The following is a 20,720-nucleotide window of genomic DNA, read 5'->3' on the forward strand; positions in this document are numbered from 1 at the left end:
AACTGTCACTCATTATCTATTTTTCATTTGAATTGTTGCCATGCAACAGCCCAATAATACCACAACATTTCCCTTTGTGGATTTCTATCATTACTCATGAGAGCATAAATCTTCTTAGAAACTAAGAGAATCAATCTCCTCTACTGTGAGAATGGCCTACTGCCAGAAGGACTAAAATCCCAGTCAGTGCCGGCCAACTATTAAGACAGTCATGTGCATATCGAACAATGAAACAGAGGGAACCCTAGAAGCTACAGCCATGAGACAGAAGCCTGCGTTAGAGCAAAGTCACACTCTCATTCACACACACACAAACACAGGCACGTGCACACAAGCACTCAGACGCACACACAGTCTTGTTTGGCTTTTATTTGTTCCATTAGGAAAGGCTTTTTCTCCAACTGATGAGGGGCAGCAATCACTGTAAACCACAGGCAGTCTGAAGGCATCCATTTAAATGACTCTGCAAGCTGAAAGCAAGTCCACTGTTGTCAAGGCAGCAAGACAGCCATTAAATCACCTGGTTCCATTAAAGAATCAATTACTGCGCTGCTCTCCCTGGTAGCGCAGTTCTTATACCTGAGAAATCGTTTCGGACAAGCAAAGCAGATAAACAAAGGACACTATACTTCACACGCAATGCTTTCTGCAATACGCTGTCGGGCCCCATATGTTTCCTGCATCGCGCACGGGTGATAACCCATAAAGAGCATACAGCTGGCTGATCTGGGGGAATGCAGACACCGATGTAGCTGTGTCAGTGGGGGCTGATGCATTGTTACCTTTGGTTGAGGTGGGCAGCCAGTGGCCAGTCGCTGCAGCTGTTCCGAAGTGTGGCTGGAGAAGAGATCCGAGCAGCAAGCTGTGCGGCCCAGTCTCTTCATCAGAGAGGAGATGATGCTGCAGCCACAGCCACACATCGACTTGCTCATTAGTAGCCCGACTGTTATGGGGTTAGAAACCGTGTGGAAAAAGAGACTAGCTCCTGCTGCAGCCACTTCCTGGGTCCTTGCTGAATTCCCTGAGTTGTCCTCACAGCTGATGCCTTTTCTGTAATGTATTCCACATGGTGCTGATCCACAGGTACTCCGGCACTGAGATCACGTTGGTTTTATCTACTGTCAACATAATACAGTTGCCGACGCTCACCTTAATCCACAGCGAGGGCACTTGAGTTGGGAAGTACAGTTTGTCGGTCCATTTCCCTCGTGATTGCTTCCCACTTACTCCACTCCCTATGCTGTACTTCTATCTCTGAACAGCACACGCCTCCTGCTGCAGCTCCCCCTGTTTGCAAAATTCACTCCCATCCACAGAACACCTTCTTCTGATATTACAAACAACACTCAGGATGCAGCGTCTGCCACTAGTCCCTCCTGTCTCTACAATTTCCATCCGTTTCTTCCCACTCCCTCCACTGCCTTCGGCTGCCGTGCAATGAAGATGCTATCCCCGTCAACGCTGCTGCCACCACTGTACAACACCCCCCACACACACACACACACCACCACCAGCTCCAGCGGTAAACCACTCAGACTGAGCTCCTCCAACTTGCAGATAAAAGTGCTTCCCTCATATGACACTGGAGCTCCTGGTTGTTTCATTCATTGAAGAAGCAGTGGATATAATATTATAGGAGATGCAAGCTACTCCGCATGCACCAGAAGGACTGATAAGCAGGATACAGTTTGGATGCGGTGGGGGAGGGGTCCAGGGTAAGCATTTAGGAGACAATCACAGAGCAGACAGGGTTATTATGGTAATAATCTGTCACTGAGATCAGATGCCGCTGATGACTGCTGTAACAATAAAAGACAGGCAGTTTCTCTAACTGATCCAAGAAAACCTGAAAAGTGGAAAACAAAACACTGAAATCTGCAGTTATAAATGTCTATCATAGTAATTTACAGTTATTAAGCTTTAGAGTAACTACACAGAGCACAGTGTTATCTGATATATACAGCCTGTGTGTCTGTGATTAGTGCCAGTTCAACAATACACCTAGAACAAAGGAGCCTAATTTTTCATTCCTTTGTGTGTCAACATCTGTCCCCAGCTTCATTGAGACTGCATATTCACCGCTCACCTCATCACAGATGTTTGACCTGATGAGTCGAGTGACGCACAGACACAACATGAACGCTACTCAGCGCAGAGCTGAACAGTTACCAGAGTCGTCAGGACAGAGGGAGAGACAGCGAGTGGGAGTGGCAATAATAATGGCAAGGCAAAGATAGGTTGACAAAAAAAACTGAGAATGGGCCCTCTGTTAAAGGAACAGCAGCAGCTTACTATTAATGGCACACACATAATAACGTTAAGTGACTATTCAAAATCATTGTCTGCTATCACAGACAATGAAAAACGGTAAAGGCTATGCAGATGCTGCAAAAGACTAACGTTACCAACTAGAATGAGAGTTTCCAACACAAGGCTACAAGAAGCAAATGCCTTTTAAAGAAATATCAAATAACAATGTATTGATTAGTAGGCAAAAGAATCAGCGGGGACACCAAAATAAAGAACAGTATGATAACTGAAGTGCTGATTGTGAACACACTAAGATTTCTTAAAACATGCAGATTCTGCAACATTTAAAAAGAGAAAAAAATGTTGATTAACTGATTAGTCCATCAAGAGAAGATGTAGGCAGATATTTTGATAATGAATTATTTTAATAATTTTTCCAAGTACAAAGAAAGATACCAAACATTTGATGGTCCCAGTTTTCAAATGTGAAGATGTGATGCTTTTCTTTGTCTTATATGTGACTATGTGGGGTCCCCCTGAGACAGAATTCTTCTTAGGCTATATTTTTGTTCATTTTGGCAAACTGGTATCATTAAAAGGTGCAGACTTAGCTATTAGCAGTTCCTGCTTGCAATGTGCTCTTAGAAGTACAAACAATTAGCACTAGATTACTTTGATACTGAAGAAAACTTGAAAACGATGATTTTCAGTTAAGTTTTACAGGTACAAAGAGTGTTTTTTTTTATTTTTGAATCAATTTATAGATGTTTATTCACAATGACTCTGAAAATGTCACGTTTGTGTATTAAGATATGTTAGAGTTAGGAGCTATGACTCCGAGAAGGAGTACAACGTTTGACACAAATCGTGCCTCACAGTCTGAAAGCCTCTTGCTAAATGAATAGTAAGAGTAAAGTAAGTTACGACCAGAAGTTCTGGTAAGTAACCAAAACAGAAGCCAATCAGCCCTCTATCGCTACGTGTGAACTGATCAAATCCACAATCCGAAAGCTCACTGACGCCTCGCAGATACATGAAAGATATCAAGATGGCTAAATATCTGGTTACCATGCAAGACATGTGTAATATTTTGTGTTAGGTTATGCATTTCTAAGTAATCAGAACTGATCTTACAAGCAGGTAGCTGGAAGTTGGCAGGTAAAGCAACAGGTCATCTCATTTTTTCGTCTTCATCATGTACCTTTTCATACTGTATACATGTACCACAATGGATGAGTATGCATTGAGCATGTTCATTAATCGCTTTATCAATCAAGTTCACCGGCATACATTTAAGCTTGAAATGCAGAACAGTGGCAGAACTTCAATTTAAACCGGGCAGATGTTGTCTGACATTATTTCTGTATCGGTATTCATCTCATGTATGTGTACCGCCACCATCCTCCATCCCTCCTGCACAACAAGTGAATCAGCCAAGCACACAACAAATAAAAGAAAAACAAAAATCAAAGCCATAAAACACTTGAAATGAAATATTTCTCCCCCCTCGACCCCATTAGATATGTTCTTGTGTCTCATTATTCATGTACAATCATGTACGATGCATCAACTTGTTTGTTTTTGTAGTGCAGGTTTACTTGAACCAAACAACCAATGAACCGACCGTACACACATGAGCTGTAACTAGCTAGCAACCTATTCACTGACCTTGTGTGAATGTCTGCATTTATTTACCAGCTTAAATCTGACAGATCTCCTCGAGCTATTTGTTATTTTCCACCAGCGTTGTCCTTTTTCTGGTCTGGTTTCTGTACAATTGTGAAGTGGAATCATGAAACATAATAACATAATAATGTAATACGTCAAACATAATCAGAAATGCAACATTTTCACTCAAATCAAAGCAACTCATCCAGACAGGCCTGGTCTCAGTTTGCCCTATTACGAGAAGATCTGAGTCTAGTAACGTCCAATAATGCCTTTCTGCCGAGTTCATGTTTGAATATGCCTTTAAGAGGTCAATTAAAATGTGTATCCACAGAGAATACAAAAGCATCTCTGCACCTGGGTTGTTCATCCTGTTCGGTATTCTACATACCAGCTGGGTTAAATGACGCAAAGAGATCCACTCTAAAATCGACTGCCATTAGTCTTTTTTCAGGTGGCTATTGCAAAAATGACAAGAGCTGTTATTGCTCCATCCGTTTATTTGGGTGAAGTGCATCATGCTTTGGCGCGCAGCTGTGACCAACTGCCAATTGCACCCAACATAAAAGGTGGTGGAAAGGGTAATAATGAAGCACTTAAAGCTGTTCTCGGTGCTCACTCACTGGCACATCTTTGTGCTGCTGATAGAAGCGCTACTAAAGGTGACACCTCACTGTGATTCATTGCAACAGAGATTTCCTGAAACACCAGGTTACCGTCTCTCTGGAACAAACAGCACATCAGGAGAGAAATGGAACAGAGCAAACACGGAGCCCTCTGTCTACAATCATCAGAAACAATCTACAAAGAAAAGTAACACTGTCAAACTGGAAGAAGGACAAAGAATTGCATTAAAAAAAGCACAGTTCAGTCACAATGTGTATATGTAGCAGCTAACATTAAGGCAGAACAATGACAAAATGTGGGTCTTAAAACATAATGGTCCAAGAGCAAAAATAAGCATTGTGTTTATGGTTTTGTTTTTTGTTCTCAAGACTGAAAGACAGGGCAGGGTGAAAGGGTGTCCTATTCATTATTTATGAATATTGCTTTTCACTGTGTCAGCTCGCTGCTTCAGTATTGATCCATAAAGCAGAGACTCACTGCACCATAGCAGAGGGTTTCACAGGATGACATAACGACACAAGACTTAAATGAAGCAGCTATGGGGAGTATCAGCCCCCAGTGGGCCAGCGAGACGTGCATATAACGCGGCATGAATATCACTGTATTATCATTGGTCCAATGAAAAACATCACTACATAAATCTTCCATTCTGCAGTGTGCCCGCAAAACTAATATTCAGTACCACATTAACTGAACAAAAGCTTTATTGATCAATACAGTGCTCTGCAATGATCTGTGATGTCTCTTGGAGTCAAGAAGAAGAATCGGACACAGGACAAAGCAGCTTATTCTGACCCATATACTCTCACAACAGTGTTGTGTGTCATTTTGTGAGTCACTGGCAAACAATCTATTCGGTCGACTGGGTGTGAGACCATGTTGAAGCTGTGAGTCTAAAAGAAGTGCAATATGCAACTTCAAATTAAGGCTACTACCACTGCCATCTCCATGTTTTGATTCCATAATCCTATAACTGTCTTTTTTAATTTTTAATCAACAAAAATCTCACTACATGTTTGAAGGGCTAAGGGTGGATTACAACCCTCTGACCTCCACTGTACCTGCAAGCCATCTTTTGAAAATTACAGGCCATAAAATACATTGAGACAAACACGCAACAGTTGATGTAAAACAAAACAGCAGCCTGAAGCCCAATGCAGCTTTCTGCACTTTAAATTTAACTTAAACCAAAAACCAAGTCAACCTATCCCCTGGATGATGATAACTGTACTCATGTCACCACAAACAACCACAGTGCGGCACAAAAAAAAAAAAAGCTGTGTCACTGTTGTCTCATCTTCTATTGTCAACGGAAATGTGGCATCATAACACCACATGCTGATCCCTTAATGCTGAACACTAACCTCTGTCTCCGAGATCAACACATGCGTTAACTTTAAATAGCCTTCTTTGTTGTACTACATATTGAGAAAGAGAAATGTCGACAAAGAGTATCTGTTTCTGTATTTGGGCTTTTGTCAACTGCATATTTGCGGAAAGATTTGTTGAGCATTAAAAATGTGTCTCAGAGGTTTAGGTTAACACCGCAGACTCCATGATTGGACAGAAATTGACAGAATGCCAATCTGGTACAGAGTGAGAAAAGGAATAAGAAAAGTAAATAAGGAGCCTCAAGCAGCCTTAAAACATTTAACATGGTTTACCGTGGAGCTACACAGCCCCGACAGCAATATGTTTTCAATCAGAAGCTCAGACTGCAAAGACAGAAAGATGTAAAGACGACTGCAACCTTTCATTTCCTTCTCTAATAAACTATTTCTGTTGTTAATGGACTAAAAAGCTTTCATTTCCCAAGACACTGACTTAAACTCATGCACTTCATCCTTAATCATTCTCTTGTGAGGCTTCATGCTATTATTCTTCATTACTGAAAGATAACATTTTATCACATGGCTTTGCAACCATGAAAAATTACTCCTGAGCCGCTTCCCAGGCTGAACAATTATATTTGGATACACCAATTCCACTTTTTTCTCTCTCCCGATGCTAACTCAGATACCTAAATCCTTGGTATGGGCCGAAACAGAACACTAAACCAATACCAATGCTATTCTTTATCAATTCAGAAGCTGCATAAAGAGCTATATGGTACTAACTGAGATATGAACTCCTTCAAACAGTTCACAAAAACATACTTTGACTATTACGGATGAACTATTTTTATTTGGCATGTGTTTGATAAGGTCACACTTTATGATCTGTTTTTCTGGCAGCACGTAAATTTATATGCTTCAAGCCTATTCTAAAAATGAAATGAGAGAAAGACAGAAAAACAAAGACACAAGGAAAGAAACCACAAAATATCCATCATGATAATATCTCAAATATTGATGAAATACTCCATTCAAATTGGCCATCACTAAAACCTAGCCAAAGTTTGCAGTTAGTTAATCACAAATGTAATTATTATTATTATTATTATTATTATTATTATTATTATTATTATTATTATTACTTTTTCTGTTTACCTGGCTTTATATCCTTGAGTCAACATTTTAAAGACCTGATCCGCTTTGCTGGATTATGCCTGTGTCTACTGACTGCGGAGTAAATCTATAGCATGTTCTTCATTTAGAACACTGTTGAAGCCACTAATGAGACATTAAGGTAGACTGCTGTGTCTGATGGACAGACTAATGGTTAAGAGTCTATAAAGTCCCCGTTCACAACAACACAACCGCTGACATTACCAGAATGTCACCAAGGTAAATGAGTCACCTAATCTGGACTGTTTAAATCTCTGAACGATGAGAAACACACTTTGAAAGCGCAGTAAGGTCTGGACTTAATCAAGTGGGAAATGTGTGATAATTAACATGGTGCCATCAATCTATTCAAAACAATTAGTGGTCGATACATTTAAGTGGGCTTTCAAACTATGTCATCAATCATCCTGAAGCTCCCAAACTTTGACACACTGAAAGGAAAAACACTGATGAGGTCATCGTCCATCCTTCACTGTTTGTCTTAAAGTTTGAATGCTGTCACATAAAGGACATCAATCCAGTTTCTGTTGAAAACATTAGAAATGTACTATTCAAACACTAAGGCAAATTTCTGTATCATTTGAACAAAGTAAAATCCTTAACGTGACCACAAAGACATGGCTGAGCTTGCAGACAGAGCGTTTCCTCTGAGTAGGCTGCACTCTAGTGGGCAAAGGCTGAAAGCTCAAGCAGGACTGCAACTAACATCAGTTACTGAAGAAAAGGCTGATGGTGGATTATTTCTCAATGCTTGAGACTATTCATGTTGCTCATACCATATCTTTTTGTTCAATTACACAGAAAGACAGATTTGACGATGACTAAAACTCATATTTGGGCACCAGGCCAAAGCAAAAAGAGGTCCTGTAAAGTCACAACTTCCTGTCTCTCTAACACAGGGACAAAGTTATATTTCCTGTTTTCAACAGGATCTCCAAAGCATGAATGACTGAGAAAGTGTTCACCACACCCCTCAAAGGATGACACAGATCCTCACATCAACGGCCATCTTTTACAATACGACACAGGGCAGCCTCGAAGCATCATGATGAAATACACAGCTGATGTCATTGGAGACCCTCTGCTGAATACCCCTAAAACAGCAGCGAGCTATAATTTTCAAACACGAAATCCATCATCAGCCATAATCACATCACATCACAGAGTTCTTGGAGGAGAGTGTTTAAAAAAATACAGTAAAAGTCTACACGACCGGTTACCCTCATTTACAGAGCCTGAAGCAAGTACAGCTGACTGCTGTCACAACTGACCCACTGTCTGTAGGTCACGCCTTATTTTAAGATCCTGACACATTTGGCTCACAATGAGAAAAACTGCTTGATTTGAGTGTATACAATTTGACGATTTCATGAAAGATACATCCTTTCCTTTTAGTTTTCGACTGCTGTAAACTTTTTACTCATGTTTCACTTGGACTTGTGGTCATTTGCATAGCTAAACGTGAAGTTAATCAAGAGCAAAATCTCAACGGCAATTGAAAAACGACAGTGGAGTCAGAGTTGTTGAAACTTTCTGGACTTCTGAACGTGCATCAGCAGCAATTTCTACTGTCCCCAGCTATTCTCCATTATCAATTGTGTGTACGTTCTTCTCTGGAGCAGGCAAAAGGCTGTTCTGAATTATTTACAGAGAATGAGTGGGTGAGAGGTGTGGGACTGATTACGGAGTGACACAGAGGATGGCTGAATCTCAGTCCCTTTCAACAGTCTGCTTAGGAAGCAGTTTCAAATTCAGATTTTGAAAGGACCTTTTAGGGAAATGACGGCAGTGCGCTTCTTCCTTCAGGGATTCTGCAGCATGTGGTCACATTTTCGCTGGAATTCACTATTCTTCTGTTAATGTTCAAGCAAAATCTCTTCCAGCGAAGGCAACAAGCAGCAACATGTACAGCTCAAGGACTGATTAAATATGAAAGTGATTTGGTTTCAAGATGAAAGATGAAATATTTGTCGTATCCGTCTCTTGTTTGCAACAGGAAAAATTCATCATTTAAAGCATTCAAGACTTGAGCACAAGGAGATAGCACTGGGATATAAATAGGGAAGTTGCACTTGGATGAAAATTCAATCCCAAACCATCATCCTGAATTATTTAAACTCCATATCAAATTTCCTTCATCCGGCCCCTGAGACCAGGGTAACAGTTTTAGAGGGAAGACAATGTTAACATTTTGACATTTGAGTGCCAGTCCACACTTTAAAAATGCAGCAGCAAGCCATGCAGGGCACTGCTACGTGCTATCACTTTACCTTTAATTCACCGGCGCGTGCTTAGGATGAATAATTCAAGACTTGCAACACACTCACGGCTTTAAGAACCCCCCTCACAGCAATGAACTGACTACACCATAAACACTTAAATGTTTGCCTCTGACCCCACAGTCATTGCTGACAACCACATAGGCATCAACTTTAAGCTACACAATGACGAATATTTGCAACCTGACCTTATGAAAATATAACTGTGCCTGAAAAATATATGTTTATCTTAAAGAAAACACATGAAAAGACAGAAAAAACACATTTGATATCATTTTTTGCAGCTATTCACATGCCTTTTCCACGCACACATGCAGATACACACTCACACACACACAATAGGCCTCTGACTGAATTCACCTCCTGTTTGTTCATAACAACTCCAACAACTTCCACTGTGTCTCGTGCACAAGTGTGAAAGGTCTGCATCCTGCCTGAGATACTGACAATGAAACACAGGGTGGGGCCTTCCGTACGTCCACTGAAGCAATCATTTTCTCGTCCTCCTTGATCTCTGTGGCACTTTTTTCCACTTTACTACGTGACACATGGCTTACACATCTTCACCAAAGGGAACAAACGTAGACGATGCACTTAGACTGCTCTGGTTTTTGTGGCAGGATGGTTTCACTTCGCTATAAAATAAAAAATGGGTATTTAAAACAAGAACAAAAGGTTAAAGACCACACAGATAGAAAAGGAACAGTAACTCTGAGATTGAGATATCGAGTTTATATGATGAAAAATCTAATCAACTTTGAAGACATGACCTTGGGCTTGGAGGACTTGGGATGTTTTTCACATTTTGTAGACTAATCGATTAGTCAAGAAAATAATCTGCAGATTAATTGACGATGAAAATAAGAAGTAGCAGCTATAGTCAGAGCAAGCTTTTGCAAAGTTAGTTAGTGTAGAAGTATAGAATAATGTGTTGTACGTAGCTTAATGCATGCTTTCTGCTGTGCCCCATGCTGTAAAAGTTGAAGTCTTTTATATCAACCTTGATTCCAAAAAACTTGGGACTCATCAATTCTTCGGTATTAAAATCAGTGTTTCAAATAGGTTGAGAACTTATATATGGTTGTTGATACCTTAGTGGAGTGGGAATGAATTTACTTGATAACATACTCTTAGATGGGAAATGTGTTGCTAGGAAACAACTGGGTTCAAAAGCTTACATCCTATCAGCTATCATGACATAAACTTGAGCCAGTTTATAAAGTTTGACAATGTTCACAAAGGTGTTAAAAGGTCTATACATCGGCAAAAAGAGTCTACCCTAGTCGAGCATCTGCCAGAATACTTTTCATCGCCTTTTCAATGGAAGCATAACGTCCTTGTTTGCTTCGTTCACTGTTTGTCTTCCAGGTTTTATTTTCTGAAAACAAAGCTTGTGAACAAAATGTTGTTCACGAACAGAGAGAGAGAGACTCAGAATACAAATAAGACTGCAAGGAACCTAATATATGGTGGATATTACCAGCCATCTGCTGCGCACTTTGATCCAACCCTTCACAGATTCAGATACGGCACACACCAAGGAGCAATTCAGTCGGCTTCATCTGCACTCACCCATTCACAACAACCACAAAACTCACTATTCCTGTGTGTGAAGCTCTGTGATAAGCGTGGCACTGAGCACGAGTTACATACACGCAAAAACTTCCTGACCCCTGAGAAGTTCACACAGTTGCAGTGTTTACTTACAGTTCTCTCTGTTCGTCTTTGTTCGGGCCACAATTGGTCTTCTCCACTCCAGGTCCCGCTCTAAGGGTTGATCCTTTCTGTGGCCAAGGAGAGAAAAAGAGCAGTCAGCACAGCAATTTCGGCGGTCATCAAAGAGTACACAGGCCATGGGGCCGTCTGGAATAGCAGAGGAGAAAGCAGGAGGGCCAGAGTAGTAAGATAAGGATGCTGGGATTTGACCGTTTAGTCTCCAGAACACAGACAGAACATGCCAGTTCTTCAATAGGTTTGCCAAAAAAACTACAACAGAACAATTGAACAACCTGCCACAATATACAAAACCTGCATCAGCATGTAACAGTGAGTCACCACCACAGATGCGTCAGTTCTTCCTCTGTCTCATTTGAGGGGAAGTGAACCGGGCCAGCTGCTGGCAAACCAGTGCACGTCTAACAGCGTTAACCTGATGGTGAATCTTTGCACATTTAAAATCAAACTGAAATTTGAACTCTCTTCACTTTCTGTGTAAGGAATAGGGTTGTCCAGATCAAGTTCTTTGGCTCAGATCTTGATTTGAATCCCTTAACATTTGGCATCTGCCAAATCCAAGAACAATCAAGTACTTATATACACCTAAATGTCGATTGGATATGCATCTGACACATTGAAATAACAGCTGTAGCCAAATCTGACACACCTTATTCCTCACAAGCCTCTTCATCCAAATACTGATCCTGAGGCCCTAACTGAAATGTATTATGTTTATAAGTTTCAATTACTGATATATGAATGTAAGAATAACTGGAACAATGTGACTGATGTGACATGAAGGTGGAGAGAGGACATTTACTCTGTTGGAGTTAGTGGAATTACAGGAAAGTCCTGCAGTCCTGTAACCTCAGCAGTCCAAATCTTACCCTGTGAATGGAACTGTATCACAAAGCAATGTATATAGTAACCTGAGTAACATAGGGATGATGGCAATGATAGAGACAGATAGCAATGGCTAACAACTGTGGCCCTTCGGCTGGTTAACTGCACTGCATGAAAATTGCACCAATCAAATTACAACACCGATGTTGAATGGGGTACTGACAATCTGTGCCACCAATTAAGGCCATTGTAGGGGGTGCAATTACTCCAGAAAATTAAATAAAATGTACATCTCTTCTTTTTGGCTAAATTCTTGCCCACTGAAAAAACATGGAGGATATAATGATATTTTTCCCAAAAAGTAAATTGAATTTCAAGCTAGTAACACCAGTCACCTCTGGATATCATCCTGTCCCTGTGAGCCTTCTCACACAGTCCTTATATTCATCTGTTGAAACTCTCAAACTTAAATCAACACTGCAAAAATTGCCCAACAGTGAAAAGCTCATTTCTGTACCCTGGGGTATAATTTGCTCAATAACAGGTCAAGACACAGATAAAGGTGTTCTAATATGAGAAATTGAGCTGCTGGTGTGGAGCAGCTGCCTACAAACATAATTATGCCCAAAAGCCTCCCCAGCAGTGCCAAGGAGCTGGCTTGTGCAGAGAGAATAGGATTTCTAAGTTGACCTAAACAAAACTGGATATGGACATCGAGTTCTGGGAAATGAGCAGATGCCCAGACAGGCTATCCAGCTGTTTGACATTTGATAACCGTGGGACAGAACGATGCTCGACAAACCGAAAGCCTCCCGATTCAGAATTCTTGCTGTATATCGGCTTTATCTGCAGAACTGAAGCTGCAAAGAAACACTTCATCTATTGTGTAATGATGTTGCATGAAGCAACTGGTGGATGTTTCCAGATGTGGCGAGAGGTTACTGGCTGCCTGCGACAAGATCATTTTTAGACAAAATTCTAGAAAGGTGGATTCAGTGAAACACTCGAACACGGAGACAACAACGAAATATTTTCATGCTTTGTACCATGTTATGAAATAAAACATGATTGTATGGCTGTGTTTTCTATAGACATCCCAATCCAGGTCTTTTTGGCCACGTTCAAGTCTTTTAACATCGGTGACCTGCAATGCCGAGTGCAATCCGACACTATAACAGTGTGTTGCTTTCTAAAATCAGTCCACCTTATTTTGTTTTACTTTTGATTCAAAACTATAAAGTTGACGTGCTTAAATTATTAATATGATATTAATGAGCAGGCTGAGGTAGACAAAACACGTTAAAGTTCAGTATAGAAAGGAATGGTTTTCGATGGCTTAAATTTGGCTGGTAAAATATGCCTGGATTGGCCAAGATGCAGACCATTAGGATCATATCGGGAAGACATCATCATCCACACATATACAGCATGAATCATCAAGAGTTCATAGCTCATAGCTTTATAAACGCATGAAGCACAACTGCACTCACACAAACTCACGAAACTGAAGCTCTGAACGTTAAACAACAAAGGTTTCCAGGGCATCACGGAGGCCTGGTGTTTGGGATGTGTGCCATGTGGCTGTGCGACCACAGTTCAATGTCGGGCAGGGACCTTTAACGCATGTCATATCCCCCTCTCACTCCCCTCATGTTTCCTGTCTGTATCTATTCTTTCACTATCTGATAATGGCAAAATGCCCATAAAAATAATGCTTCTAATATGAATAGGAGAATTAGTACGAAGCCAGGATCACTTTGACCCAAGAGTCAAGTACTAAATATAAATATATTTGTGATACAAGGGGCTATACTAGTGAGTTCAGCCTTTCAAAACCTCTCCCTAATTCAGAGACAACGATCTGGCGCTTCTGTTCCACCTCCTGTGTTCAGACACAAAATAAGCCACCTTTTAACACTTATATCAAGGGGATAACCCAGAGCTTTCTAGGAAATGTTCTGAATGTTTCCAAGAGGCCTTTGAGTGAGGCAACACAGCGGTTATGGATGCATGCAACTTCAGTCTGGGTCAGCTGTGTCTGGATGTGCCAAATAGAGTGAGTCCACATGGAGGAATGCAACTGCTGTGTTTCCTGGCCTCAGTTCAGTTTGAGTAACTCTGGTCAAAATATGAGAGAAGCACTGGGTTATGCAACCGTCTTCTGTGAACAAAATTATTGTTCTCATCCAGAATATATCAACTTTGTACAGAGAAGACAAGTTGTAAGTCTCTCAACTTGTAAATGCACTCGTGTGCATTCATTTAGACAATACAGCAGTCAGCAGTCAGTAGTCTGACTGAGTTTTAGTTATTATTAGACCTAAAGGACATTTTCCTTTTCCTTCTTTTACATAGCCAAAATGCACAACAGTTATTTTCAAATGGGGATCAAGAACCAGTAATAAATTGGTACTGGTTCCTGGCTGATCAGTACTGAAAGCTCCATTATTCTTTGTAAATATTGTTCATTATATATTTTTGCATCACTTAACTTATTGTTCAGGCTTTTGTTTTGTTTGTCTTTTAGTCCAGATTGAGCTGCATGTCTTTTTTCCCATGCGAGTACACTGTGTGCAGCTTTCAAACCAAAGTCAAATTCCTTGTGTGTGCACACATACTTGGCCACAAAGCCGATTCTGGTTTTGATTCTTCTGAAATATTGATAAGCTCCTGGACAAACGGCACTGCCATCTGTATTTATGTAACGTTTATTCATTCTAACATAGCTGCCATTTTTCAGTGATGACCAAGCAACCAGCATCAGGCGATTGATTGTGTTTGATGTTGCTTAGCTGTGTGTTTACATTCTGTGCTCTCCTGTCATGGCTGACAGGATCAAACATTCAAACTGTGAATTATCTTTACTAAATCTGACGAAAATGCATTTGTGTGTAAAGGAGGTAACAACAGCAACCTCACTTTAAAATACAACATTCTGTAAATCTGAAGTGGTGCAGCACATTTAACTGCTCTAACAAAGCAGCTGCTGCACCAACGTCCTCAGTGCAGCATCCCAGCTCCAAAAAAGGCCAAGTTTATGTAGTCATACTAGCTTTTACTGTTCTGAGTTCATTTGACGGGTGTGCCATGAAATGCAAGAAGATATCTTTGTACCAGAATGAACAGCCTGTTCACATTATTTCTGATATATATATATATATATATATATATATATATATATATATATATATATATATATATATATATATATATATATAACAAATAGGTGAATGCAAAATGTTTTGGAGTGGCTGATCCAATTTTAGGTCACACAATAGATGAAATAGTTTCCAGTGCAATGTTAATATATTGCATATTGTAGAGTATGATACTGTTATTCCAACATAGTAAGTCAACCCCGAGAGGTGCTACAAGAACGTCATTAATTCCTGCTGCAGGTGTGAACTTCGAGCCCAGTCGGGTTAACATGTTCTCACACAGCAGTGCAGGAGTCTCTCACAGATTAATGGTAAAACAGGCCTCGTCTCGTCACATTCAATGTGACTCATTCTGTAGAGAAATTATTTCATTTACATGCAACAGTGAGTCCTCAATTAACAACAGCCAAGCTCCAAATGTGGGTAGATTTTCTGTTTGCCGAGTAGATCTCAGAAAGTTATGCACCACACTGGTGGGTAAATGTTTGTAGGAAAATACTCATAAAATAAAAGACTATGCTGAGTCTCTGCTGTGGTTTGGTATTATTTACTGTTGCGCTGCTTCTGTCCTTAGCTGCCTGTGTCAGAGTTTTGCATTCGAGTACACCTCATAAACTCGACAAAATGTTGAGCAAAGCACATGGGCACCTATATGGATTTCATGGTGCATTCAAGGGTACCCTGTAAATTCTGGACTCTATGCTCAAATGGCCATAAAGGTTGTTTAAAACAGAAAAGCTTGTATTTTTTTCTTATTTTCCTTTGCTGAAATAAATACCCCTTTGACTCATTAATTTCTTGTTATTTCACTAGAGCTTTTTTAATAGTTATAAGCAAAAACTGTAGCACTATAACCATCATTTCTACATTTGCGTGGTAATACGTATAATTAAAGATTTGTGTATTTATCACAAGTCATATCGTCATCGCAGAAGTGAACAAAGTTGTCGCACATCGCAGATTTTCCTTATATCAGACAGGCCTCATATCAACTTTACTCATATGGCAACTAATGACTTCCTTTCCATATCAATGCTCAGATGAGTCCAGCTCTACTAAACTCAGGGAACTGTCTGGAGCAGCTGCAAACTAGCCAGCAGCACAGAGAGAATGAAAGACACTTCATAAATCACGGCTGGAATGTAGCCTCATTTCCTCTCCGACCCCACCTTCTCAACAGCTTCTTCCTCCAATTCCAGGAGCTTTCTCCACCACGCAACTAAGACCTGACCATCACAATCATGACACAATGTGCAGCTGTGAGTCTCGGCAAAGAAAAAAAAAAAAAAAAAAACAATTTTCCCCGCAGCAAATTATCTCACATTTCAGTCATGCAGAGCAGGCATTACAAGGCAAAACAGAAACTAATGAGAGGCAGAATTAATGAAAGAGTAAGATCATGCACGTTTGTCTCAGGCTGTTGATTCAGAGTTGATTAATGTTATTATTACAAAGAAAAATTATTTCAAGCTTTTGCAGACATTGCTCTCACCCTTAAAAGTTTCCATTACAAGTCTGAGAGGTGGGCTCAGTTGAGATTTTTAAATGCTGAATCCCATCTCGTCTCTGCACAACCATTTATACTGATAAAAACTAACATCTGCTGGATTGTTGTCACTATCGCTGGTGCCATTTTAAATTTTACTACCAATAACAGTGACAATAGCAGTGATAGCGGTGATTAATTGTGTTGCCTGCTTTGCATTAATGTAGCACTTTGAATAAATTGACATTTAAGCCTGACGACACATTTTCACCACTTTGTGTGATTAGTGTTACATAGTGAAGAGGTGATTACTCAAACCTCCAAGCATGTGCCATAGCTATGGGCACAAACACACAGAGGTCATTTTGCAATTCATAAAATACCGTAACCCATGTTTTGTTTTGTTTTTTCAATATCGCAAAATTTGATTCAATATTTTGTCTTGTGCCTGATCTGCATCACATCAACCTCCAGGCTGCAGATATGATGTGGCATAAGTGTACCAACAAATTGGAGAGACAAGCAATGATCCTAGTGTGAAAAGTCTGCTTTCTCTGTGCTAATTTATGTGACCTTCTGTAAATCTCCTAGGACATCTAGCTGAAAGCGAAGTTATAATTACTTCAAATGCGGCCAGTGCTGTTGCAGTGTAAGCTAGTTTATTATAAACACCTAACTGCAAACTGGTTTTCAATGGCTACAAATAATAACCTATGATTAAGTAATTAGTATTTAATCAATCAGTAATTAAATCCATGATAATAGTTTATGAATGGAGGTAGTAATAGCAGGTCTAAAAGACTTATTATTGCATTTTTCATGTTACAATTTAAAGGTGTGCACGCACGCATGCACGCACTAACTCACGAAAGCACGCACACTCTGACGGTTCATTCTGCAGGATTTAACTGGCTGCTGATTACATGAAATGCTTGTATAACAGTCTTTTTTCACTGGAGACAGTATGTGCCACAGAAATCCACAGGCAGACAAAGATGTTCTTAGACAGCAGAGTAAGAGGTGTTTCATCCCAGAGGAAATCATGGGGAACCTGAGCAGTTAAGTGCTGCTACCATGGAAACACTGATAAGCCAACAGATGCCATGTCTGTGCGCATTAGCAAAACTACTTAAAGTACTCTAACATAAAGCGGCCACCCGTTGCCCACTACATTTGTGGCGGTCAAGTATATAAGATGATTTTTTTTTAGGGATGCTCAAATTCAGATTCAGCCAAAATTCAACTTGCATCACAGCACTGATGAAAGTAAAACAATTCAATGACTCATGATTAATATTTTGTCATGTAAGCAGGTTTAAAGGGTACTTCTATTTAACAACTTGTAAAAGAGGAGCATAATATTCATTATTACATTTATTTTGTGTTTATACAGCTGCCACCCACAGGGTCATGAATTAACCACACTACTACTGCAGCAGTCTGGAATTTGATCTTTATATAATTGCTATGTGATGATTGAGAGAGGCATGCTGACGGTGAGACAAGGTGTAATCAATCACTGACCCTAGTGAAATACACAATAAACAGATACTATAGAGGAATATTTAAATATTTGAAGTGATTGCAAAAAGTTGTGGCTTACGCATGATCTCCAATGCTGATGCATTATGTATCAATTTAAGGAAACAAAACGATTTCTGATTGACATCAGATCAGTCAATACTCATGGCGTTAGGCACAATCTGTGGCCCAAACAGAAACAAAAACTGCGGCCGCAGCACCAGAATTCATTTAGAGAGGACTGAAGCATGACATCCATGCCAAATATCTTGCTCAATATGTAGACGAAAATTACTAAAACTGTCAAAAGTAAATGTTGTTTATAAAACCAGACAAGACTCCTGTGCATTAGGCCATAATACTTATACTAAAATAAAAGCAACAACTTATTCATTCCTTTCATCTTTTCAAGTTCACAGCATTTGCATGTACTACACAAATGCTGCGAGCCGACAATTCAAGTGTGCATTCAGGCCTGGGGCTCACCACAACAATGGAACTTGCAGCAAGAGAGGTACTAGAGAAAAGAAAACAGTAGGAACATCAGCAAAGCAGCAGCGGAAACGGTTTCCTACAAGACAGAGAAGGGGCCAAACCTGTCAGTCGAGGGACTGTGTAGGGGCTCTGGAAAAGCCTGCCGGTGCTTGGGGGTACAGCGTGTTATCTGCAGCTCCACAGACCTTCCCCCTTTGAAGTGATGCTGAGCCACCGACTGAGCCAGGGGCAGCGAAGGTGGAAGGTGGGAGGCTGGAGAAAATGTAGAGAAAAAAACAAAGGTGAGGAAACAACTGTGGGTTACAAACGGCACGGCAACAGCAGAGAAATAAACAAAACATGCCTGTTAACGTTCATCTTGTAATGTCAAAACATGCACCTCAGAGATCGTTTATAGCAAGTTTGTTTGGAGCAGAGCTAAGGCTTTCAGGTCACGCAACACACACGTCATTGTTTTTTTTCTGTATTTTCAATGTCTTGTTTAGGGAGGCCGCCTTTCAGGGAATAATGAAGAAAGCATATGGTGGCCATGTGTTGGAGAACGATTGGCTGCATCAGGAGGGATTGTACAGGAGATACAATCGCATGGCAAAAGTGAGGAAAGTGAATTGACAGACTGGTTTGCCTGCTCCTTCTGTTCACTGAACTCTCCCTCAAGGATTATCCTCTGTAATAGACTTAAAGGCACTTTAACCGAGCTGCCAGCTGCCTGCGTCCCCGGCGGAAAGCCACCCAGGTCAACTCCGAGGGAGGATATCCTACCATGACAATGCAACACATTCCTTCAGTGCCTCTAATTCTTTATCACAACAAAAATAATCCATTATTGAACTTAGATCTGAAGAGGAACAAGGTCAAATACTATTTATGGAATAAAGAATATAAATCAACTTAAAAAATATATCCAGGTATCTGTTATTTAAACTGGAGCTGGAGAAACCAGATCCCGTGCATTCAAGTCTATTTAAAGCTACCAACTTGTGATCTATTCACACAAGATGCATTTTTTTGAGCTACAGTTAGTGTGACCCAACCTACTTTAATTCTGATAAACTGTAAATAATTCATTCAGAAGAAAGAGCATGGGGGCAGAGAACTGTGATCTACATAGCTTCAAATTGACATGATGTCTAGTCCGGCTGCATGATACGGGGGGGTCATATTGCAAATATTTTGTCCATGCAGTTTATTTTGGCAAACTGCACCATGACAAAGTTTCCGCTACAATTTTCAGCTAGTAAAATCCTCTAATTGAGGATTCAATACATTTTTACACAAAAAATGGTTAGGTTGGTTTTGGCCATGTTGAGACTGGATATTGTCAGGGCAAAACTTTAGCACAAAAGTGTAAATCTAAGGATAATAATGATTTCTTCTATTATTGTGTTCCAAAACAGTGCAATCACACTTTTAATCATAATTTCTGGTCTCGAAATTTGGAAACGGTATGAAGGACAGATAAGGAAGAGTGTGCCAACTCTCAACACCTGTGTGGCAGGGACGAGACAAGGACAGGATGCTGCAGTGACCTTGGCTTTTTGGTTGATTAAACAGAATTTGGAAATTAATAATAAGGTCAGTGCTTCTCTGTCCTGCTCCGCAGAGTAAAGCAACTTGCTGCTTTTCCTTCAAAACATCAGATTGTGCAATAACTTATACAAATAGACAGCATAGAAAGTAGAGTTCCACAGAGGGTGGATTTTCAAAGGCCAATGTAATAACTATAGTTTGGAGCAGGAAATAGCCAATAGCCGATTAATCGGCTGATTCCCCCTATAATTCAGTGTGCACAGTAGATGAATGAGAGCACTCTACTGTTCACACAATGTGGGAAATAAGTGTAACACCTGCAATAACACAATCACACTCTGACGACAACAGTTAGGAAGCTAAGGGGGACAACAACAGGCCAAAAAGTAGCATAAAACTAATATAAACTCAGGTTTGGTAGGCTTGTAACGGGTTTGGCTTGTTAAAAAAAAAAGTCTGACAGGGTCCTCTTGGACCATGAGACAGTGGGAAACCTCTGACCAGGCGGGTAAGAGAAGCCTCCATTCACAAAGACAGCCGTTTCCATGCCAACAGGGCCTCTGCTGGGAGAGGCCTCCTTTCAAATGGTTTTCATCCTGCACCTCTGCTGCATGCTCAGAGAAGGACTGGTGGGCATTTG

The 20,720-nt window shown here is 40.3% G+C and overlaps 1 protein-coding gene across 1 annotated transcript in view; it reads right to left on the bottom strand.

Annotated features, from left to right (window-relative positions):
- The window catches only part of LOC121604197 (F-box/WD repeat-containing protein 7-like), a 38,582-nt gene that overhangs the window by 8,855 nt on the left and 9,007 nt on the right, over positions 1-20,720 (bottom strand). Inside the window, exons 2-3 of the mRNA XM_041933642.1 lie at positions 18,652-18,802; positions 11,039-11,115 (exon numbers count right to left, since the gene is read on the bottom strand). The gene's annotated coding sequence lies outside the window, so the exon portion shown is untranslated. The remainder of the gene's footprint in view (positions 1-11,038; positions 11,116-18,651; positions 18,803-20,720) is intronic.

Source organism: Chelmon rostratus, chromosome 3 (genome assembly GCF_017976325.1).
Source record: "Chelmon rostratus isolate fCheRos1 chromosome 3, fCheRos1.pri, whole genome shotgun sequence".
In the NCBI taxonomy this organism is placed as follows: Eukaryota; Metazoa; Chordata; class Actinopteri; order Chaetodontiformes; family Chaetodontidae; genus Chelmon; species Chelmon rostratus.